The 22125-nt window shown below is 39.5% G+C and overlaps 1 long non-coding RNA gene across 1 annotated transcript; it reads left to right on the top strand.

Annotated features, from left to right (window-relative positions):
• The first annotated feature begins 1335 nt into the window (after positions 1–1335).
• LOC117623516 lies at positions 1336–15735 on the top strand. Its single transcript, XR_004585143.1, has 4 exons — positions 1336–1897; positions 13866–13955; positions 14378–14446; positions 15464–15735. It is a non-coding gene; the product is annotated as an uncharacterized LOC117623516 (long non-coding RNA).
• The last annotated feature ends 6390 nt before the right edge of the window (positions 15736–22125 follow it).

The following is a 22125-nucleotide window of genomic DNA, read 5'->3' as shown; positions in this document are numbered from 1 at the left end:
ATACACGGGCATGAGTAGTACAACGCCCAAACTGACCCCTCTGGTGTCTACCACCCCTGCCCCGGAAAGTAGACTACACTCCACTACTGGAAGAAGAGCTTGCAGTTGATGATGAAGCACCACTCTAGCTCTGGCTCTGACCTCGACTACCCTACCCCTGCTGGCTCCTAGTCTTCTGCCTTACCGTACCACCAAGAAAGAGAAGAGGGCGCTCATTTTTAAAGTGCCCCACCTAATCACAGTAAAAACAACCCGCACTGTCCCTCTGACTGGGACCACTACTCTGCCCAAGTTGTGGGCAATCCCTCCTAAAATGTCCTACCTATCCACAGTTATGACAGGTGGAGCTCGTCTATCGAGAAGGATCCCTAGCCGTACTAGCCATCGATTGCTACCTAGAATGCTAACTCCAAACTGGCCTAGGCCCATGTCTCCCATTACCAGAACTGGACCTAGGTCCTCTAGACCATCCACTACTTGCTGAATTGGAGTTGGATCCACCCCTCTTTGATGGACCTTAACTCGATCCTGCAAAGCCATATGCATCCTTGAGACGCCTAGCTAAATCCACGCTAAGCTTCTTCGCCACCCGATCTACTGAGCCAGTGCCGTCATAGTAGGATAAGTGGTGGCGGTGACCACTGCCTGAATATCCAGCCATAAACCCTCCTGAAAGCCTCTGCACTTCTCTTCTTCAGTGGGAATCAGCTCAGGAGCAAACCGGGACAATTCATTGAACTTGTGCTCATATTCTAGCACAGACATAGACCCCTGTTTAGATGAAGGAATTCAGAATTCTTCACATTCCGGTACTAGCGCAGATAGAACTGTTCGTAGAAGACACGCTGAAACTCTGCCCAACTGACAGTAGTAGGATCAGCATACCCCCTATGGAAAGTCTTCCACCAGTGATATGCATTCCCCTTCAAGACAAAAGCCGCCAATCACACTCGGTCCCATCAGGACAATGCATAACTTCAAATACTCTCTCAATATTAGTGAGCTAATTATCTGCTTCAACAGGGTTTGCACTGTCGAAGAAATCATGTGCCTCAAGTTCTCTGACTTTCTTGATATCTGTAGCTTCAATATTACGTCTCCCTTGTAGAGTTGTGGTAACGGTTTGGGTGAACTGGTTGAGTACATGACGCAAGTCTAGCTCATTCTCTCCAGCTTCCTCACCAACAGGTGGAGGTGGTGGTAGAGGTGGAGATGGTGAAGGAATGGAATGGGCTCCCCAAGCTCGGGAAAACGAGTTCTCCGTCTACCACGACAAGGAGGATAGTTATATACGAAAGAAAACAGAAGAGCCATTGATACAGTCGTTCGAAAATTCCTCCGGTATCAGATCCAAGATTCAGTTTTAGATTTCACCCTCGCGCTCGCCTCACTGCCTCCATCCACAACTCTCTCTTCTCTTTGTTCTCTCTATTTTCCGTAGCACACGCTCTCTCTCTTCTACATAGCTCTCCCTTTGTCTCATCTCTGTATTTATCTGGTCTCTCAATCTCCTTTCCAGACTTCATTTCAAAACCAAACCTAAATACCCAAAATCTCAGCCACAATCGCGCCCCTTTGCTCTCCTCAAATCTTACTGTCTGCATCCACAAATCGCCCATTTGCTTTGCCAAACTCTTATTTCCTCCATCCACAAATTGCCACTTTGCTCGCCCTAACTCTCATTGTCACCTCCTTTTCCTTATCTCAACTCCAGAACTAAACCCTAAAACTCCCATCGCCAATTTACGAAAAACCCAAATTCACCTTACTTTCTCACACTTATATTATCACAGACGACAAGACAACAAGTGATTGATGATGAGAACCCCCAATTTCTTTCGTTCAGTTAGCACAAAATGGCAAATACATTCTTGTTGGCACTTTGGATGATAATTTGGTAAGCCCAATTCGCCATTCTTCTTCCTTTTTAATTTTTTTTTAATTTTTTATAATTATGTTTATTGGGTTGTATTTGAGTAGCTTTCACTGCGTTATGAATGCTCACTTCAAATTGAGCACTTAAAAATGTCATGGGTTGGTGAAAGCTAAAAGGAATAATTTTAAGTTTTAAGATTTTAGGTTCAAGAGGAAAGTTAACGTTGAGTAATTGCGTATTGTTTCCACTATTTTGATTAGCTTGACATAAACGTCTTGTCCAGATTCTGGATATTTGTAACACTTGAACTCTGTAAGTTGGGACTGAAAAACTGATGTTGGAATGGGATCGTACCAATTTGATTATTTTGAATGTTTAAAGCAAGCACTATAAAAAAAAAATTGATTATTTGCATCAGATTTGTTGTTGCAAGCAAGCGCTATAGAAATTTTATTATTATTATTGTTTTTTGTTGTTAATGTAATGAAAATGATCCAATCATTGATCCAGTCACCAGGTACATCTCTACTTTGGCCAAATTGTTATAAAATAACCTGAGATATGTGCGGATATTGAGCTGTACGTAAAATAGATAAGACACAGCTTTTAACGAGGTTCGGCTATGCCTACGTCCTCGGAGAGCAGCAGCGGTAACCTTTCACTATAAAAATCTGTGGCTACAACTTTAGTGTTTACAACATATGTGGCTCACTGAATTTTCTCTCTAGGAAAATTTCTCTTTGCTTTCTCTTCTCTCTTTTCTTTCTTTTTCTTCTTCTCTCTTTCTTTCCGTTTCTCTTCTTATTTATAGGCTGAGAAAATCACTATTCATCACTATTCATCACTATTCATCACTATTCACCCGTGACAGACAAACTCTATCAAAGCCGCCAAATGAACAGTAATGAATAGTGAATGAACAGTAATGAATAGTTAGTGGGCTCCACATAAAGACTTTTATAACACAAATGACTTTTTTAGTTTCTTCATATTTTCTGTTATTATAATGTTCGATAATCCTACACTTCATCTATTTATTATATTTATGGTCGTTGTCTTCAGAATTTTGACTCTCAACGTATGAATCTCATATGGGTTTCATTCTTTTATATATCTCAAGTTGTTTTCCTGATTGGATATTGTGGGTGCTATTATGGATTCTTATTTTGCCATTAATTTCAGTTATTTCTATGAACCATATATATGATTTTCATTTTTGAGACATTGAATATGGGACAGTTTCTGGTTTGGTTTGCCTTTGTATCTCTCACACTAGATGCTGATAAAGCCTCCTTCCAAGGAAATTCCATTTAGATTTAGTTAGAATTTTATTACTTTTTATTTTTTATTCTGATAACTCAGTACTCTACACCACTACATTTTAGTATTTGCGCGACGAAGATAATTTCGTCGCACAAACCGAAATGTAGTCGCACAAACACAAGCGAGACAAGAAAATCGTCGCGGGCAATCTGTCGCGCAAAGGTCGTGAAGAATGACTTTGCGCGACAGATTCATTCCATGCGTCGCGCATATTTGTGCCCTTCGTTACAGGAAAGATTCAGAGACGACAAAATTGTTCGTCGCGCAAAATTACGCGCGACGAAAGCTTGTTCGTCGCCACAACAATGCACGGTGAATAGTTTTCGTCGCGCAAGACGTCGCGTAGATATTTGCGGCACCAAGAGTTCATCGTCGCGCAATTCGTACACATATTGCGCGACGACAGGAAGTTGGCGCGTAAAAGTTTGCTCGACGAGAAACTGCGTCGCGCAATTCGTGCCCAAAAATTTTGGGCGACGGCAATCTGTTGTCGCGCAAAACCTTTTTAGCGACGAAATCTTTCGTCGCGCAAAAATAATTATATTTATTTTTAAAAAATGAAATATTATTGTTTCGGATATATGAATTTGCGCGACGACAAGAAGTTCGTCGCGCAAAATTAATATATAATTATAATATTACTTTTGTTTTATTTTATAAAAAAAATAAATTTGGTTTTTTTTTTTTTGGGTAATAAAATGAAATTTTAATCATAAAAAAATTTATTATGTAAAATAAAAGTATGCTACAAGAGGAAGATTTAAAAAATAATTACAAAAATAAATAAACTAATCGAATAATGTTCCAAAATCTACATTATCGTCTGGCACATCCGGTTCAGAGGTCTGGGGATCTACACGGGCCGGCATCTGGTGGGGATGCTCGGGATGGACGGGCTCGGAGGTCGGCACATCAAAATTTGGGACTGGAATGCCGGACTGTGCGAGGGACTGCAAAATGACCGACATCTGGGTCCGAAGAGTGGCCACCTCTGCTGTCAAAGCAGTGACTTGACTGTTTGACTGCGTTGATGAACGGGGTCTGGGTTCCCTCCGCCTGGCATTCCCCATCCCTCGACAATATGTCCCCGGTCTCCTCCCTAGAGTCTGATCCAATGTCTCCGTCAAGATCTGAAACCCAGCATCCTGTGGAGGATCCACAGACTCGATCGGAGTATCGGGAGGAAGTTGGGAGGCGGACTCCTGAAGAACCAACTGGCTCCTCTCCACCATCGTCGTCTATTTAGCATAACATAAAATATAAATTCAAACACTCATATAATGAACTTTAAAGTTGAACCGTAACATAAAAACTAAAATTAAATAATACTTACATGAAGGGACTCGGCCAACTCATTCCCAGGCCGAACATAAACGTCGCCAAAGACATCGATCTCTGGGAATTTGGACCCCCCCTAAATTTAACAAAAGAAGACAAATATTAGAACGACAAAATAAATGAAGAATAATGAAAAAGTAAAAAATTAAATAAAAATTATTCTATTATTACCTGACGCCGTGCATCCATCCGATAGGAGAAGGGCCTGGAACCCGAATGATGGAGAAGAGTCTTCTTCTTCCTATTGCCCTTATTGACTTTGGCTTTATTCTATTATACAAAAAATAAAACGTATTAGTTGAAATTGAAATTAAATATAAAAAATTAAAAAAAACATTTGTAATAAAATAAAATAAAATATAAAAAATTACCACAAAAGCGGGCGCCTGAAAATGAGCGCAGAGCCACGCCCAACTATCCTCCCGCCCCTCAAGCTCTTTCGGGCAACCCTCTTGAAGAGCGACTTGCGGATCATCGAACGCCTCAAAATGGTGGTGCAAGTCGCTCTTCCACTGCTTGTACCTCTCAGAGAAGAGTCTGTTGACGTACGCCAACGACTCTTCGTCAAGGTCCTCCAAGTTGTAGTTCGTCTGCAATAAATTAATTACATACATTTAAATAATATAAAAACTACGTTTGAAAGAAAAAGAATGAAAAGGCCTACATACCGACAACTGGCCGCGAACCGCAGTCTTGGTCTCGTCAGGCATCACCTTCCAAGACTTCCATTGCATCGGGCAATAGCTCCGAATGACATGACCAATGTCGGGGGCCAAGGAGCTATGCAACTCCGCCGTCGGTGCAGCCCGATGTCGCTCGTCGTATCCGATGTTGATACGACTGTTGGTCACCCGGGTGACCTTCGCCGTCTTCAATTGCTGACACGGCCCTCGGGTGTTCTTCTTTGCTGCAAAGAAAGATGACATGAATGTTAAATAAAAAACAAATTTAACAATCAAATACACACACACAAAAATTAAAAAACAACAAGAAGAAATAAAAATTAAAATTAACTGGATAAAAAGGAAAGCTATACCTGGCTGTGACCCCGACGCATCCGTGGATGTGGTGTCGGTGGTGCTGGCGGGCCGATGACGCCGCCTGGCGCTAACAGGCTGCGCCACTGATGACGCTGATGAGGCAGGCGCCTGGGACCCCGCAGGTCCAAACGCCAAGTGGTCCATCAGTGCTGGCGCAGTGGCAGCAGATGCTGGAGCAGTGGCAGCAGATGTCTGCTGAGTCGGGGGCTCCGAACTGGCGTGGTCGTCACCGCCCTACGACGTCTAATCAGGTCTGACATCTGCACAATTTCATAAATACAGAAACGAATTAATAAAATATACGAATATCCGGGACCTTATTGACCTAGGGTTTGCGAGTTCGGAGTATCCGGGACTCCGATCCACGATCCGTCGAATCCTATACGATCTAACAAATACAACCTACAGCATACGTGAGTTTGAGTTCGATCCAACGGTCCGAACATAACAATCCCGGAAATCGCACAATAGGCAAAATCCGTTCGAGACGCAAACGGCAACCAAATTCCAATCCGAAAACACCTATGCGCTCGTGACAACAAAAGGATTGCACTGGGACCTAATTCAGGCTGCTACAGTACCCCCACGCGCCGCACCAAAGCGATACCAATCGCCGAAAAATTCGTAAAACTAAGGGCCAAGGTTCCTACCCTAGGTTGAAAACATCATTTGGGGCCACTTTTGTTCTCGGACATAGCCCGAAAAATGGCCGGAATTGAAATTCAATTTCCGGCCGAATCTTAGGGTTTGGATTTAAGCGGCCTAGAGCAACAATCCAACAAATCCTACACAACCATCAGCTAAGGCATGAAAAATAGGACAGAAACCATACCTCAGCCGTCGGAATTGGTCGCCGGAGGAAGGAGACGCACGGCGGAGCCGATTCGGTGCAAAACCAACGATCGCGGCGGCTGGCTTGACGTGAGGGCGGGGGAGCTCCGGGATACCACCAACGTCGCGGGCACAGTCCAAATCCACCGGGATAGGGGCAGCGGCGGCGGCGGGGAGAGAGACGGCGGCACAGGAATTTCTGAAAACTGGGGAAGAAGGAGACCGTCGCGTGGTTTCTGAAATTTTATTCGATATTTATATCTTGCGCGACGGACCAAGAGACGTACGTCGCGCAAGAATTTTTTGAATTGTCTTGCGCGACGAAAAATCGTCGTCGCGCAAAGTGAGCAGCGCCCAAATTTGGGATTTAGGGTTTAGCCTCCACGATATTGAAATCTTGCGCGACGCAAGAAGAAGCATTTCGTCGCGCAATGTTCAAAATTGGAATTTAGTGTTTTGCGGGCGATATTGAAACATTGCGCGAATTGTCTTGCGTGACGAAAAATCGTCGTCACGCAAAGTTAGCAGCGCCCAAATTTGGGATTTAGGGTTTTGCCTCCACGATATTGAAATCTTGCGCGACGCAAGAAGAAGCATTTCGTCGCGCAATGTTCAAAATTGGAATTTAGTGTTTTGCGGGCGATATTGAAACATTGCGCGACGCCTGTGCAGTTACATCGTCGCGCAATGTTGGCAGTCCGCCCAAATTTGGGATTTCGGTTTTTCGCGGGCGATATTGAGACCTTGCGCGACGAATAAGTGAAGCGTCGCGCAAAAACACCAAACAAATTTTCACTAAGTGTTCAGACGAAGGAAGAGCGGGGGTGACAGTTGTGGGGATCTGGCGCGACGAATTAACCAGTTGTGGGGATCTGGCATGACGCATTCCAATTGTTCGTAAAAAAAGTCCAAAGAGAAAGTAGCCGGGATTGCGCGACGACCGGTGCCAGCGTCGCGCAAAAACACCCAAAATATTTTCACTAAGTGTCCAGAGAGGAAGAGTGGAAGGTGGAAGTTCTGGTGATATTGCGCGACGAATACTATGTTTTGCGTCGCGCAATAACGTCATGGTCGGGCTTTGTGCGACCAAATACGTATTTTCGTCGCGCAAACCTCGTACCCTAAACCCTAAACCCTAAACCACAGAAACCCTAAACCCGAAACTAGTTTTCATGATCCAACCGGTAAACTTGTTTTTTTATACTTCGAGATCGTATATGCCGAAAATCGAAAAAAACAAACATTAAGAGATCAAGTAACAGGACGAAACTTTTCGACGGTTGTAAATGAAAAGTCATGATTTAACGGTTATTTTAGCTCTGATTTGTAAGATTTTTTACTCCTACTTTTCTTTACCCTATATGAATACAATTAGTGAATTTGATCATCAATTTCAGATGTTTACACTAGGGTGATACGACAAAATGTTATGTTATATTTAACGAAAGTATAAGTAAACGATTCATTGTTCGTGAATATATGATTGCTATGGCAAACGCATTCTACGAAAGTAGTTTCAGCAATCGAACCGTCAAACTTGTTTATTTGTACTTCGAGATCTTAGACCCCAAAAATCGAAAAAAAAAAAACATTCGGAGATCAAGTAACGGGACAAAACTTTTGAACGGTTATAAATGAAAACTCATGATTTAACGGTTATTTTAATTCCGATTTTTATGAATTTTTACACCTACACTCCATGACCCTATATGAATACAATGAACTAACTCGATCGTCAATTTCAAATATATATGTGTATATGTAATATATATTGTAAAATCATATACATATTTGCGCGACGAAGAAATGTTTTACGTCGCGCAAACGTTCATCGCGTGACGCATGGCACTTTGTCGCGCAATAATTTAACTGCCCGCGACTACTGTGATATAGGTCGCGCAAACTTATGCACGACGAGGTTCCATCGTCGCGCAAAAATTGCACGACGATGCTTACTTCGTCGCGCATGTGTTTTCAGATTTGAAAAATGTTTATTGTCAATAATTTTCAAACTTTGTATAAAAATGTTTGGATATAATTATTTATCAATGTTTTATAACAAATTTTGTATCATTTTCATTTTGTAAATGTGTTTTGTGAAAAAAAAAAAATTACAAATTGTTATTAAAAGGGTTTGGATATATTGATTTACCAATGTTTTATAACTAAATTTATTTGAATAATGTTTCAGTTGTCCACATATATAAGATTTGGATATTTGTACTACATATATTCAAACATTTGTATTACACAAAGTCTGTACACAAACATAATAAAATTACAAAAAATTTAATTATTCATCATCTGAACTATAATAACTTTCGTTATCGTCGCTATCATCACTTTCGGTCTCCCAATCCTCCTCCTCCTCGTCTGCTATAACTACATCATCTTCGCTGCTCGGGCCCACTGCAACATCGAATCTTGGGAGATCCCCGAGGTCAATTGTAATTGACTGAATCGGTATTTCGATTGAAGACACCCCTTGAATTTGAAACGGTTCTTGTATAACATGTGTATCTCGAAGTGTATCCGCATCATTTTCCATTGATGATTCTAAACGTTGGTCAGCCACATTGTCGACGTCGTTGTCAGTGTTCCCGTCTAGTTCTGGTATAGCATACACGTTCCTATGATCCATCTTCTGAACAACTTTCCAACTGCTCCCGGCTTTAGGGTCATCTAGATACACAATTTGTGTTGCCATGTTCGCCAAAATGTATGGGTCGTCATCATACCAAGTTCTGTTAATGTTCACAGATAGTAAGCCATGGTCGATTTTAACACTTCCCGGCCTATTTGGGTTGCTATCAAACCATCGACACTTAAACATGATCACTTGGTATCGATCTTTGTAAAGCAATTGAACGACATTTGTGAGTTTGCCATAGAAATCAATGTTCGTACTTTCGCCTCCACCTGGGACATGGACACCGCTGTTTTGCGTACACAACTTGTCATCTCGTGCAGCCCCCAAAAATTTAACACCGTTAATATAACAACCCGAAAACAATTCAGCGCGAATAGGGCCGAAGGCCAAGTTATATAACTCATCACTGTAAGTGGGGGAATTCGATGATTTCAACTTATTCACCTAATATAATAGAAAACCATTCACATGTTAGTCTGATAAAATTAAATACTAAATTTATATTTGTCAAATACAAAATACTTATAACTTACAGATTCCAAAAACCATTGTGGAAACAATTCACGTTGTTTTTGGGCAACTAAATGTGATGGATGTTCTCGCTTCATCATCTCTTCATGCTCATCTAAGTATGCCATTATCTCATCACAATTGTTCAGTACGAACCAATGTGCTACTTCCATGTCATTTGTAGAAAACGACTCTCCTCGTCCAGGATCTCCAAAGGGCCGTGCGCTTTGGGCAAAAACAGAAAGTTTTTCCTTTCTCATACCTCCGTCGTTATTACGCTGAGGACGATTGAAAGCCGTCTCCACATCTTTTAAATACATTCCACAGAAAGTAAGCGACTCATATTGAACCCAAGCCTCTATAATTGATCCTTCGGGCTTCGCCCTGTTGCGTACACTTTTTTTCAGCTCTCCGAGAAGCCTGTCAAAATAAAAAGATATGATACAAATTAGCAAGCCTGTGATAATGATGCATACACAAACGAAAAGGATTATATACCTTTCTATTGGATACATCCAGCGATAGTTGACAGGACCAGCAAGCAATGCCTCTTCTGGCAAGTGAACCATCACGTGCATCATACTTGTGAAGAAAGCTGGAGGAAATATCATCTCAAACTTGCATAGGACTTGGACAATGTCATGGCGCAACTGCAATATGTCTGTCTTTCGCAATGTTTTTGCCGTTAGTTGGGAAAAAAATCTGGACAACAACATGATTGGCTTCACAACATCTTCCGGCAATAGATGTCGAATACCCACAGGAAGTAGGCGTTGCATAAACACATGGCAGTCATGGCTCTTAAGTCCAGTAAATTTACCCCCGTCAACATTCACGCAACGTGCGATATTAGAAGCATACCCATCAGGAAACTTTACAGACGATACAAACTTTAGAAACTCTTTTTTGTCATTCGGTTTCATAGAAAAGAATGCAAGATCCCTTCTAGCTTTATCACTGTCCCTGTTCATCCATAATCCCCTTCGTATGCCCATTCTTTCCAAATCAAGACGGGCTTTGATTGTGTCCTTTGTCTTGCCCTCGATATCTAGAATCGTGCCCACCAATGTGTCAAATACATTTTTCTCAACATGCATCACATCTAGATTGTGCCTCAATTTGAGTTTCGACCAATATGGGAGCTCAAAAAACATAGGCTTGTGAGTCCAGTTCATATGTGTAGAAGGTCTGGTCCGGTTAACTGTTTTTCCGAACGGAGCAAAATCCAAACGGTTAAGTTGTTCCACGATCTCATCACCGGACCATTCTCTTGGTCTGAGGCGACGCTCTGTGTTCCCGTCAAACTCTTTATCTTTTTCTTGCCACTCGTGGTCCCATGGCAACCATCTCCGATGACCAAGGTAACAAACTTTTCCTGCGTGCCAACCAGAAGTTACATCTTCCTTGCATACAGGACATGCCATATAACCCTTTGTGCTCCACCCAGAAACCATTGCATATGCTGGGAAATCATTCACAGTCCACATAACTGCTGCCCGCAAAGTGAACATCTTCCCAGTTGATTTATCGTACGTGCGAACACCGTTTGTCCATAAATCCTTCAGCTCATCAACCAGCGGCCTTAAGTAAACATCGATTGACCTCCCAGGATCCTCAGTTATCAAAACAGTCATCATCATGTATTCTTTTTTCATGCATTTCCAAGGCGGCAAATTATATGGGAATACGAAAATCGGCCAAGTGCTGTGGTGTTGGTTTAGAACCCCATACGGATTGAATCCGTCAGTGGCAAGTCCCAATCTCACATTTCGGGGATCAGCAGCAAACTCGGGGAACGTTCGATCGAACTCTTTCCATGCCTCCCCATCTGCAGGATGCCGCATTACATCATCGTCTACCCGTTTTTCCTTATGCCATCTCATGTCTGTTGCAGTATGCGTCGACATATACAATCGCTGCAACCTAGGTTTCAAGGGCAGATAACGCATCACTTTTTGTGGGATCTTAGTCGTTCTATTCTGAGATGTCATTTTGAACCTCGACTCATTGCATATAAGGCATGTATCCAACGTTTCATGCTCCTTGTAGAATAACATGCAATTATTTTTGCAAGCATGAATTTTTTCATAACCCAATCCAAGACCATTCAACACCTTCTGCGCGTGTTTATGATCTTTCGGCAAACAATTGTCCGTCGGAAGCATTCTCTTGAAAACCCCCAAAAAGTAATCGAAACACAGGTTCGACATACGATACTTTATTTTTCCGTGCATTAGCTCTACAATGGCCGTGAGAACGGAAAAGCTCTCGCACCCCGGGTATAACTCTTGGTTTGCATTTTTTAACAGTTTTTCATATTGTTCAAACTCCGCGCTGTCTATTGGTGTTGGCACGTCATCTTCCCTTTCGTTATTGATGTTGGTCGATGCAAATGGAAAAACATCCTCTATAATATCCATGACTTGATCATTATGATCCACAATAGGTTCAACACTGTCCATTCTTGTGGCATTTGAAGACGAAGCATGGTCTAATTGTTCCCCATGAAGGTTCCAAATGCTATATGTCTCAATCATTCCATTCCTTACTAAATGAAATCCAACATTTTCAATTGTCTCCCACAACGTGTTATTACACTTCCTACAAGGACATCGGATTCTAGTTGCACCCGGGTTCTGTCTACGTGCAAACTCAATAAAATCCTCGATTCCATCCAAGTATTCGTCTGAGCATCTATTCGGGTTCTGTATCCACCTTCTGCTCATAATTCCTGAAACCATAATCACAACATAACAATCACAACAACTTCATACGAAGTTATAATGTCACCTTATGCCTCCGGTAAGGGCCCTATCCCATTCGGGAATGCATAGTTCTATCACGTAACCTACGGCTACATGAGATTAGATTTCGACATGGATGAATTTCGGCAGCATCTCGATACAGTTCTTGAGGTGGGCATAGGTATTAATACCTACGTACCACCCGAAGAACGTACCGAGATGACACCGAAATCTCCACAATCGAAACCTAATCCTGTAGCCGTGGATTACGTGACAACACTATGCATTACCAAACTGTCCAAATAGTGGGACAATTCAAGAATTAATTGGACCGCAGTCATGCTTTACGCATCCATGCACGAAATCCAACTAATCTCGAACGGGAAACTAAATGTTACTAAACATACAAATAAAAGTACGAAGTTAATTTCAATTAACTTCGTACATCACAACACATTGTGCTACATTACACACAATTTAACAACTTAATATAAATATAACTTCAGAAAAAAATGCGTACACATAACAAACTAACTTTAACATTTTTAATATATAAAACGAATAAAATACCTTCTCAATCGTTCTCCACCAATCGCTAATTACAAATATCCCTAACGAGAAGAAAATTCATAGCGTCAGTACGAATTTACATTAATACTTAAAAAGAAACGACAATAAATATTTACCCGGTGAACGTAATGAATTTCCAGCAGAGACAGCGGGAGAGAAATTGAGAGAGAGGAGAGAGGCAGAAAGGAAATTTTTTTCCATTCTGCCTCTGCAAAGGTGGAGTTCTGATATACTGTAAAAACTTTGCGCGACGAATAAAAGAAATTCGTCGCGCAAGATACCGTCGCCCAAAACCTTTTTTCCGTCGCACAAATCGAGTTTTTTCGTCGCGTGAAAACTTGTCGACAAAAAAACTTTTGCGCGACGGAATATATTTCCGTCGCCCAAGCTTTTGTCGGGCAAATTCTTGTCCTCGTCGCCCAAAAACAAAATTCCGTCGCGTAACAAATATGTTTCGTCGCGCAAGATTGTACCGACATCTCCTTTACGCGACGAACCCAGTTTCGTCGCGCAAACTGAAATATCGCCCCTAATTATTTTTGGCGCCAAATTAAAAAAATCTTTCGTTTTCTTACGCGACGATAACATTGTTTGTCGCGCTAAGTTCTCTTTTGCGACGAAAACTGTCGTCGCAAGAGTTTTCGCAGCCAAATCACCATGCTCTTAAGCGACGAAGTGTTTCATCGTCGCGCTATGTTTTCTTACGCGACGAGTGGCCTCGCCGCGAAAGTATTTGGCGCCAAAAGAGTACTGGGGGTTTTTTTTTTTTCTTTGCGCAACGAATCTGTATTTCTGTCGCGCTAATATGTTTTGCGCTTCGAAAACTTTGGTCGCTCAACTTCGGACTCTTAGGCGCGACGAGTATCTCTTGTCGTCGCTCTATTGAGTTTTGCGCAACGAATTTGTATTCGTCGCGCAAACTTCTGTCGCACAAACTTCTGTCGCGCAAACAGTAAAACGTAGTAGTGCTAGTTTTTTCACAGGTTTTAGATAACAAGGATGATGAAGTGTGAGTCAGCAGAACAAGTGTGACCTTATTGTCAATCTTAAAACTTCAATAAACCAAAAAGTAGGTAAACTTTGTTTTCATCCCTTTCACGCTTGTTCTGGTGCTTTGGATTTTGGATTGCCATATACAATTTAATAAGTTAATTTCTTTACTTTCCTTTTGGTCTTGGCAGTTGTTGTGGTGGGATAGTGTAAATTTTAAATCCAAAGCTTTTGACTTTGATAATGGTAATAAATTTGCTCATTTTATTAAAATTATCATGAATCATCATTTACAACCTGGGTCAGATTACAAATGTTGGTACTACGACTTTATCTGCTTGCTTTTGTAATTAGCGGGGCTAATCCTGATGGAAATCAATTTGGTGCTGCATGAGTCCTTCATCCTGATGATGTCCTTGCATTTTTTTTTTTCTTTCTCATTATTGATACCTTAGAATGTATAATGCTTTTGTCTAATATATGTACACTTTAAATTTGTTTGCAGGTTAGGGATACCAGTTTTCGTAGAGAAGGTGCTGACATTCATGTAGATGTTGGTTTGTGTATCACTCAGGTATTGGTTAAATATTTTAGTTCTTTGAAGTTCTTTATATGCTTTAATACGAGAAACTCTTGAAGATTCATATGAGATGAAGAAATAGAATAATCTCTTTTAACTTTGGCAATATCTAATTGTTTTTGGTCACCAACAAACTGAAGTGTAAGAACTCAAACGGGTTTCATTGGTCTTGTGTATTTGGATCGTTTTTCTGATTGGACATTTTGGGCTCTGTTTTAGGTTGCTTGTTTGCCATTAATTTTGACTATTTCTATGAATCCTATAATTTCGTACAAGAAATTCAAAAAGGAAAGAAGATTTGACTAAGTTTTCATATGGCCCTTGAAAGAATGCATGTCCTACTTAAAAAAGAAAAGTATATGATCGTTTTTGAGTCTTTACACTCTTTGGCTGACCTTGTCCAAGCAAGTATTGGATGATTTATAGGATCAACAAATTAGTGAAGCACTCATCCTAGCTTCAAATCCCATTGGGAGGTAAAAATGATAACTAGGATTTTAGTTTAATAGAAGAAGTCACTATTTTGTGCAGTGTATATATTGCTAGAATTTATCTGTGATGCACTCTATGTAAAGGAAACTGGGTTTTATACCAATATTACTCCTATCACGGTTCTTGAATATTCATGTTAATGACTTTGCTTGAGAAATCTTGTACTTGATAATTTCTAATTTTCTGTTTGCATGTCAGAAGAATATATTTTATCTATTTATATATTCCTTCTGGATGGTGCTTATGACTTATAAATTTTGGGAAGTATTCATAATTGTACTTTCGGCTGAGTAGGAATTTTTTTTCCCATTTCGCAAGAATTGTCCATCAAATTTACGTAAGTTTGTAGATAGCACAAGCATGCATCTTTAGACACTTTTGAAAAATACAAGACGAAGCACATATGCGATTCTCATCCAACCTATTCCATTGTAGGAGATGATCTGATCACTTGCTAGTTATCAATTGCTGTAGGTTTTGATAACTCACTGATCCATATATATGTTAATGTTTTGACAGATTGGTATAACTAGGGAGGCTCCAACCAAAGCAAGACTTGGACTTGTAATGAGCTTTTCACTTAGAGATGTTATGGGGAAAGTAAAGCTTTTCGTTTATTTTAAATGCATTCAATTTCAATACTATTTAAGTATATAGTTGTGTTATTTTAAATTATTGTATATAATTGTATTATTCTAATGGATTTACGATTTCTTATCTGTTTTATATGTATTTCTTTTAATGTTAAAGTCATTCTTTACAGCTTCTGTTCTGGAGGAGCTGTATTTTTTAAAATTTTTTTAAATTTTAGAATTTTAAAATTTTAAAATTTTAAATTTTAGTTTCTTGACGGCTAATGGCATTCTTGACGCTTTTTTAGCTGTCAAGTAAATAGATATTTGATACTTTTTAACCGTCACTAAAGGCAGTTTTTCTTGTAGTCTTGTAAGTTCTAAGTTTTCTTATTTATATTTTGTAAAAGGCTCACAGACACATGAAATTCTAGCTTCACTACTGAGGAGTGGCTAATATATAGGAGCACACAAGTGCTAACTACTCATTAGGGCATATTTACATTGTCACCTTTGCAAAAATATTAGCCAAATTTAACGAAATTTAGTCATCTAACTAAATACTGAAAACTTCACAATAATAATCAAAGAGTTAAATAATTTCTGCATCTTGAATAATTAACAACCTAAAAAATGGTGGATTTGGATCGTGAGAAAATTGATACTATATTTCCTAGAAATGGACATCTTCCACAAGGATCCAAAAAAAAAAGGTTTCTGTCTAAGTTGGTGGGTAGGAGGAAATTAATAAGAAATGTAGCCAGAGTGGGACGAGTTCAATTTTCCTGTTACCAAATTTCCTATGCCCTCTTGTATCCTCCTGACACACAACTTAATAATAATTTAACTCTATTAACTCTCTTCAAGCTTCAGCATTTTTTTGAAAAAATAATTAAAATACATATTTGACTGATAATGTTGAAGTAAAAAAATAAATTCCCAGCACTGACCCATTGAATTTCAACAGCCACCCAGCACGTGACCACCACCCAAACCCAGCGGCATCAACCCCTTATCCTCCACAACCCAATCCCAATTTTCCCGATTCACATCGCATCCAGGTAACCAACGATTCACCAATAAAAAAAACATTTAATCTTACATAGATAACAAATCCAACCTAATTTTTCTGATTGAATTTCGACTTTCACGACTTGAAAAGATGACACATTGAATGGAAATCCAAAACCCAAAATTTCAAAGAATAAACAAAGAAAGAGAAGAAACCTAGAGAGAACAAAATGAACCCAAATTCCCAATCCCATCAAGTGATGCTGACATGTCTGTCCCTCATCAGACGGGGAGATTGACGATGTCGTTTGGGGTGAAGAAGGAGGAGGAAGAAGGGTAGTGAGGACAGTGGTCGCTGAGATTGACGGAGCGAGAGGCGAAGAGCATGAGGGTTCGGTCGTGGGCCTCTTCTGGGTTCATTTCGTGGTGGTCGGAGGTGGAAAGGTTGATGCTGGGGTTGGGTTGTGGAGGATAGGGGGTTGCCGCCGATGGTTGGATGGCGGTCGTGTGCGGGGATTTTATTTCTTCACTTCAATTTTTTTTGTCAAACATGTATTTTAATATATTTTAATTATTTTTTTAAGAAAGAGTTTAAGCTTGAAGAGAGTTAACAGAGTTAAATTATTGTTAAGTTATGTGCCACATGTCACAAAAATAAGTCGAAATTAGAGGAAACATAAGATTTGATAACAGGAAAATTGGACTGTTTGGGACTGGTTCACATACAGTGACGGCTGTGATGCAAAACTATAACGGCTGACTTTAATGATTTGGTTGGTAAAACAAGAGAGAGAGAGAGAGAGAGAGAGAGAGAGAGAGAGAGAGAGAGAGAGAGAGAGATCTGTTCTCAAATGGGATATGACGATGTTGGAAAAAAAAGCTTAAACTCTTCATAGTATGCCACACAATAATGTCAGTTCAATTAAGTATTCGTGTTATGTTATTAGACCATCATATTGTATATTAAAATTTCAAATAAGAATTTGTCTAATTTGTAATCTATATTAATAGTTTGGCAAAAAAATTGACACAATTTTTTTTAGTAAATATCCGATATACGAAAAATTTGTGACATTTTGATCCTTTATGTTATACCTCATACATCAAAATGGTCCTGCCATCAGCTTGTCAAAGATACTGTTAAATTGATTACGTGAAACTTAAGTAAAGTTCACATGTCCAATGAAATTGTGCCAGGTATATTGGAATTAAAAAAATTTATTTTTTAGAATTCATAAAAAAATTAGAACCAAATGTGATAATTGCGCAAACCTCAAAAACTTGTTGTGATTAAAAAGCTTTTTAAAAAATTTTTAAAAAAAATACAAGTGATATTTGGGAGGGGAGTGTTTTTACACACACTGTAAAGATGACATGGGGTGGCGGAGCCAGGAATTGATGTTAAATGGGGCCCTCTTGAAAAATATAAAAATGAAGGGAATGAGAACATAGACATTGCAAATTCTCGTAGAGCATCTTGCGCATCATTTTGAGACCCTGGACCAATATCCTCTGAAGTAAAAAATCAAGAAATAAACTTATAAATTATAGATTTTACATATAGGTTCTAATTATTGTATCCTCTTTTAGTATTCAATTCAATTCATTATTTCATAGAGAGAGAGAGAGTGAAGAAAATATAAAGTTGAGAAGGGGCATGGAACCCCTCCGGTCCATATGTGGCTCTGTCACTATATGAAGATTTGACTTGAGACCATTGGTGTGCACGTCAAAATTTTTTTCAATAGCCTAGACCGCGTCAACACTACTTGCATGTTTTAAATTAGTGTTTTCTTGTGTGATCTGCGCTAGCTACTTGCATTCTCCTTACATGATTTTATGTTAATAACCACTTTATATATATATGTACGTTATAAACTGAAAGAGAAATTTGAGAGAATTATGGAAGAAGCAGAGGAAAAACTCTGCAATCGGAATTGATCATTTTCTCACTGTAATACAATGAAGAGAGAGAGAGAGGGAAAACTCTCTGTCAAAAACAGATTAATTTACAATCAAGAGGGATGAACCCTTTTGTAGGCAAAACGTGTGGGCTCCACCAAAACGTGTGGGCTCCACTAAAACCATTTACAACACTCCCCCTTGGAGACCACAAATGATATGGAATATGCCTCGTTAAAACCTTGCTAGGAAAAACCCAGTGGGATAAAAACCTGGTCGAAGGGAAAAAGAGTACATAACCATGTATAACATAAAATTCTGTATATATGGACATGCGTGCGACACTGCCTCGTTAAAACCTTGCCAGGAAAAACCCAGTGGGATAAAAACCTGGTCGAAGGGAAAAGAGTACAGTGTGGAAAGGTCTTTATTGATGGCACGCTCCCCCTGATGCTTGATAGAATATCTTGAAGCCATACTGTTGATCATATGTCTGAATTTCATAGTGGACACTGCTTCTGTGAGTCAATCTTGAGCGACACTGCCTCGTTAAAATCTTATCAGGAAAAACCCAGTGGGATGAAAACCTGATGAAGGAAAAAGAGTACAGCGTATGAAAGTCTTTATTAATACCATGCTCCCCCTGATGAATATCTCCGCCTGAAAACTTCATGACTAACTTTGTTCCAGTAAATGACCATATAGATTTCCAGAGTCCGCATATCTCACATCATCCCAAAAATGATGGTGATGGAGTTGAGCTCAAATACGATGTCCGGTCTAATATACTCCCGGAAAATCCTTAAAGTGCCCAACGGATTAAAAAATGCTTCAATACTTTCTTAGTATAAGCTATAATCTCGTTGGCATAATGCTCGATCTTTCAGTCGAGACAAATATTTCTGGAACTCTTGAGAAGTTTTAATGTGTTGCAATCACATTATAATCAATATACTCACTGAGGCAATTTATTAACATTGAGTACAGAGGGGCACATCTCATTCAGGGACTTGCTTCATGCAATTTCAATCCTTTCAAGGATTTTGTTTAAAGGGATTAAACTTTATGACACATTATATAGCTTTAACCCAGCTATTTATACATCTTTAGGGAATCACTTCAGGTGATATGCTCTGTGCATTTAATAACCCTTAAAGATAACATGTTGGTCTCTATGTGCAATAAGGGGGGGGCACAATTGAATTTGAAAATATGGAGAAAACCCAACATTCCTTGTTTCTGCCAGAAACATTGTGTCATACAAAGTAGGTATATTCCCTTTTATTCCGAACACCCAAGTATAACTTTCAATATTAACATCTTTTGGGGTTCGTACTGTGGGTTTGTTCTTTCACGTTCATTCTCATCTATAATGGAATTGCCTCATTCCATTTTTGCCAATGATATTGTCGACATTTAATAATTGAACGTGGTTCCAATCAACACAGCCCATTGATGATTTGAGTAGCTACTCCAAAATTAAAATTTGTCATTCATCAATTCATGATCCCACCATTCTCATGTGCATGCGCATGCATCAATTATAAGCATTTCTTTGCTTTTGGGTACCCAAGCCACTGCAGGGGCTTTTATTATGTGAGAATGTGGATTATAACCTCCAATGGAGCGTTATTTTATAGTAGGGCGTGGATAATCTCCATTTAGGGAGTTGGAACATTTAGAACCATATATCTGTCATGCTGCAGGCATGCTACAGGTTAATATATATACATGTCAATTAATTTCTGGGATTTTAACCCATACAATTTGCAACGCATTAGGCGTGTACAATATCAATATTGACATGTCAAGGGATTGTCCTTTCGGGACTTCAATTCACATCATTTGCTACGCAACAGGCGTGCATCATATTGATCACTGCTATACCCATATTCTGTTCTTATGGGACTTTAATTTGTGCAGTGTATTATCAATGTATCCAACTTGCAATTTGTAAAATTTGCATTAATAATTCATGGATACATACAAGCCATTCTTTTGGAACAGACTTATCTCCCCATTTGGTTACCTTTCAAGATAAAAATATCAAATAAGTATATAAGCATAAAATAACACAAGTATTGCTTACATCCTTAGGTGGGAGAAACTTTTCTCAAGTATCATTCAAGCTTGTATCGGCCCAGTAAATGTAGTGCTTGATGATCTAGTTATATCCTGCAAAAGCAAAATCACAATTCTTTTCTCTGTCAATAACTCTCAGAGTTAAGATCACTTCATGGATTCTTTCTTCAGATGTTCATTCTAAAGAAATAAAATCTCTTATGAACAGAGAGCTGCAAAAGAGAAAAAATGCAAAAAAATTGTGATATTGATTGCAAGATAAGGTAAGCAATCAGGGAAGGAAGCGGGTGGGAGCAGACAAGCAGCTCATCAATCAAGGAAGGAAGCCGGTGGGAGCAGAAAACAAGCTCTCAATTCTCCTAGTCTAGAAGGACCTCAGGAGATTAGAGCACAAGGCCGCCTTCACAATTCCCTGATCTTGCAGAAACATGATCAGGGATAGTCTTGCTTCCTGAATGGATGATCAGAGATAGTCTTGCTTCTCAGGCATATTAAGTGCTTAATGATAAGAAAAACAAGTAGATATAATATCATTTTGTATGGGAAAAATGGATGTCTTCTGCAAAGAAAATTTCGTTAGTAACACATTTATACACAAATACAATGAATAGATAGAACCGGTGAATTTCAAATTAACCATAGGAAAATTGCGAGATTCTCGGGATACTTTTGAAAAAGTAGCTCCGTGAAATCCGTAAAGCAAGATCGGCTTTGAAGAAAATAATACTTGAAAATGCCGAAAGTGCCGACAGGCATTATCAGAGGCCACGTGAAGTTTTGGACTCTTGCGAAAGAAAAAGATAATGTGGGGATTCGAGAAGATATTGGAATCCTGAAAAGTTGCCACATTTTCGTCTATAGATATTGCCTTTGCAAAACTTGATTGGAGCAACTGCGTTTCAACTCAACTTCCTTCATTTTCTGAAACTTTAGTTTTGTAAGACTTTCTTTGAAACCTTCTTAAAATGGCTTCCTCTTCTTCCTGCCCAAATAATTTCAATTTAAATGATGCTCCCACAACAACCAGTGACGCCAAAGTTTGGCGTCCATCCTTTGTATCCCAAAATCGTCATCTCACAGTTAATGATTCTGTGATGATGAATGATGCTACTGCTGTCACAGTAGCTAGGAATTTCATTATTCCAATGGATGAAATGCTGTTGACAGGGAGGTCTGAAGAAGAGGCTATTGAGGACTCAATGACTTTTAGCATTCAGAGTGCTGCTTCTGTTTCTAACATGGCTGATCGTTTGCGTGCTAGAGCAAACGAGGTTCAGAAGCTAACAACTGAAAATTCGTCTCTCCAAAGAATGCTTCATGAGTCTCAAAAAGAGGTTGAGAAATTTAAAGGAGAGAATAATTCCTTGTTGAAACTGGTGAGTTCGTACTCTGTTGATACACAGAGAAAGCTAGACATGCTGCAGGTCTCAAATGAAAGAATTTTGGGAGACCATGAGAGGCTCATGGCTAGGCTTAAGAGGCGCCGTCCTCTTCCTTCAGAGGCTTCCAGAACATAATGTAATTTTATAGATTTTACAGGGCCTGCACCTTCATTGCAGGTGTAAAAATCTATCTGTTGTATGTTCCTTTCCTTTTATAATAATAATTGCGCAC

The sequence above is a fragment of the Prunus dulcis genome, chromosome 3, assembly GCF_902201215.1.
Source record: "Prunus dulcis chromosome 3, ALMONDv2, whole genome shotgun sequence".
Classification (NCBI taxonomy): Eukaryota; Viridiplantae; Streptophyta; class Magnoliopsida; order Rosales; family Rosaceae; genus Prunus; species Prunus dulcis.
This window is presented reverse-complemented; position numbering and strand designations above follow the sequence as displayed.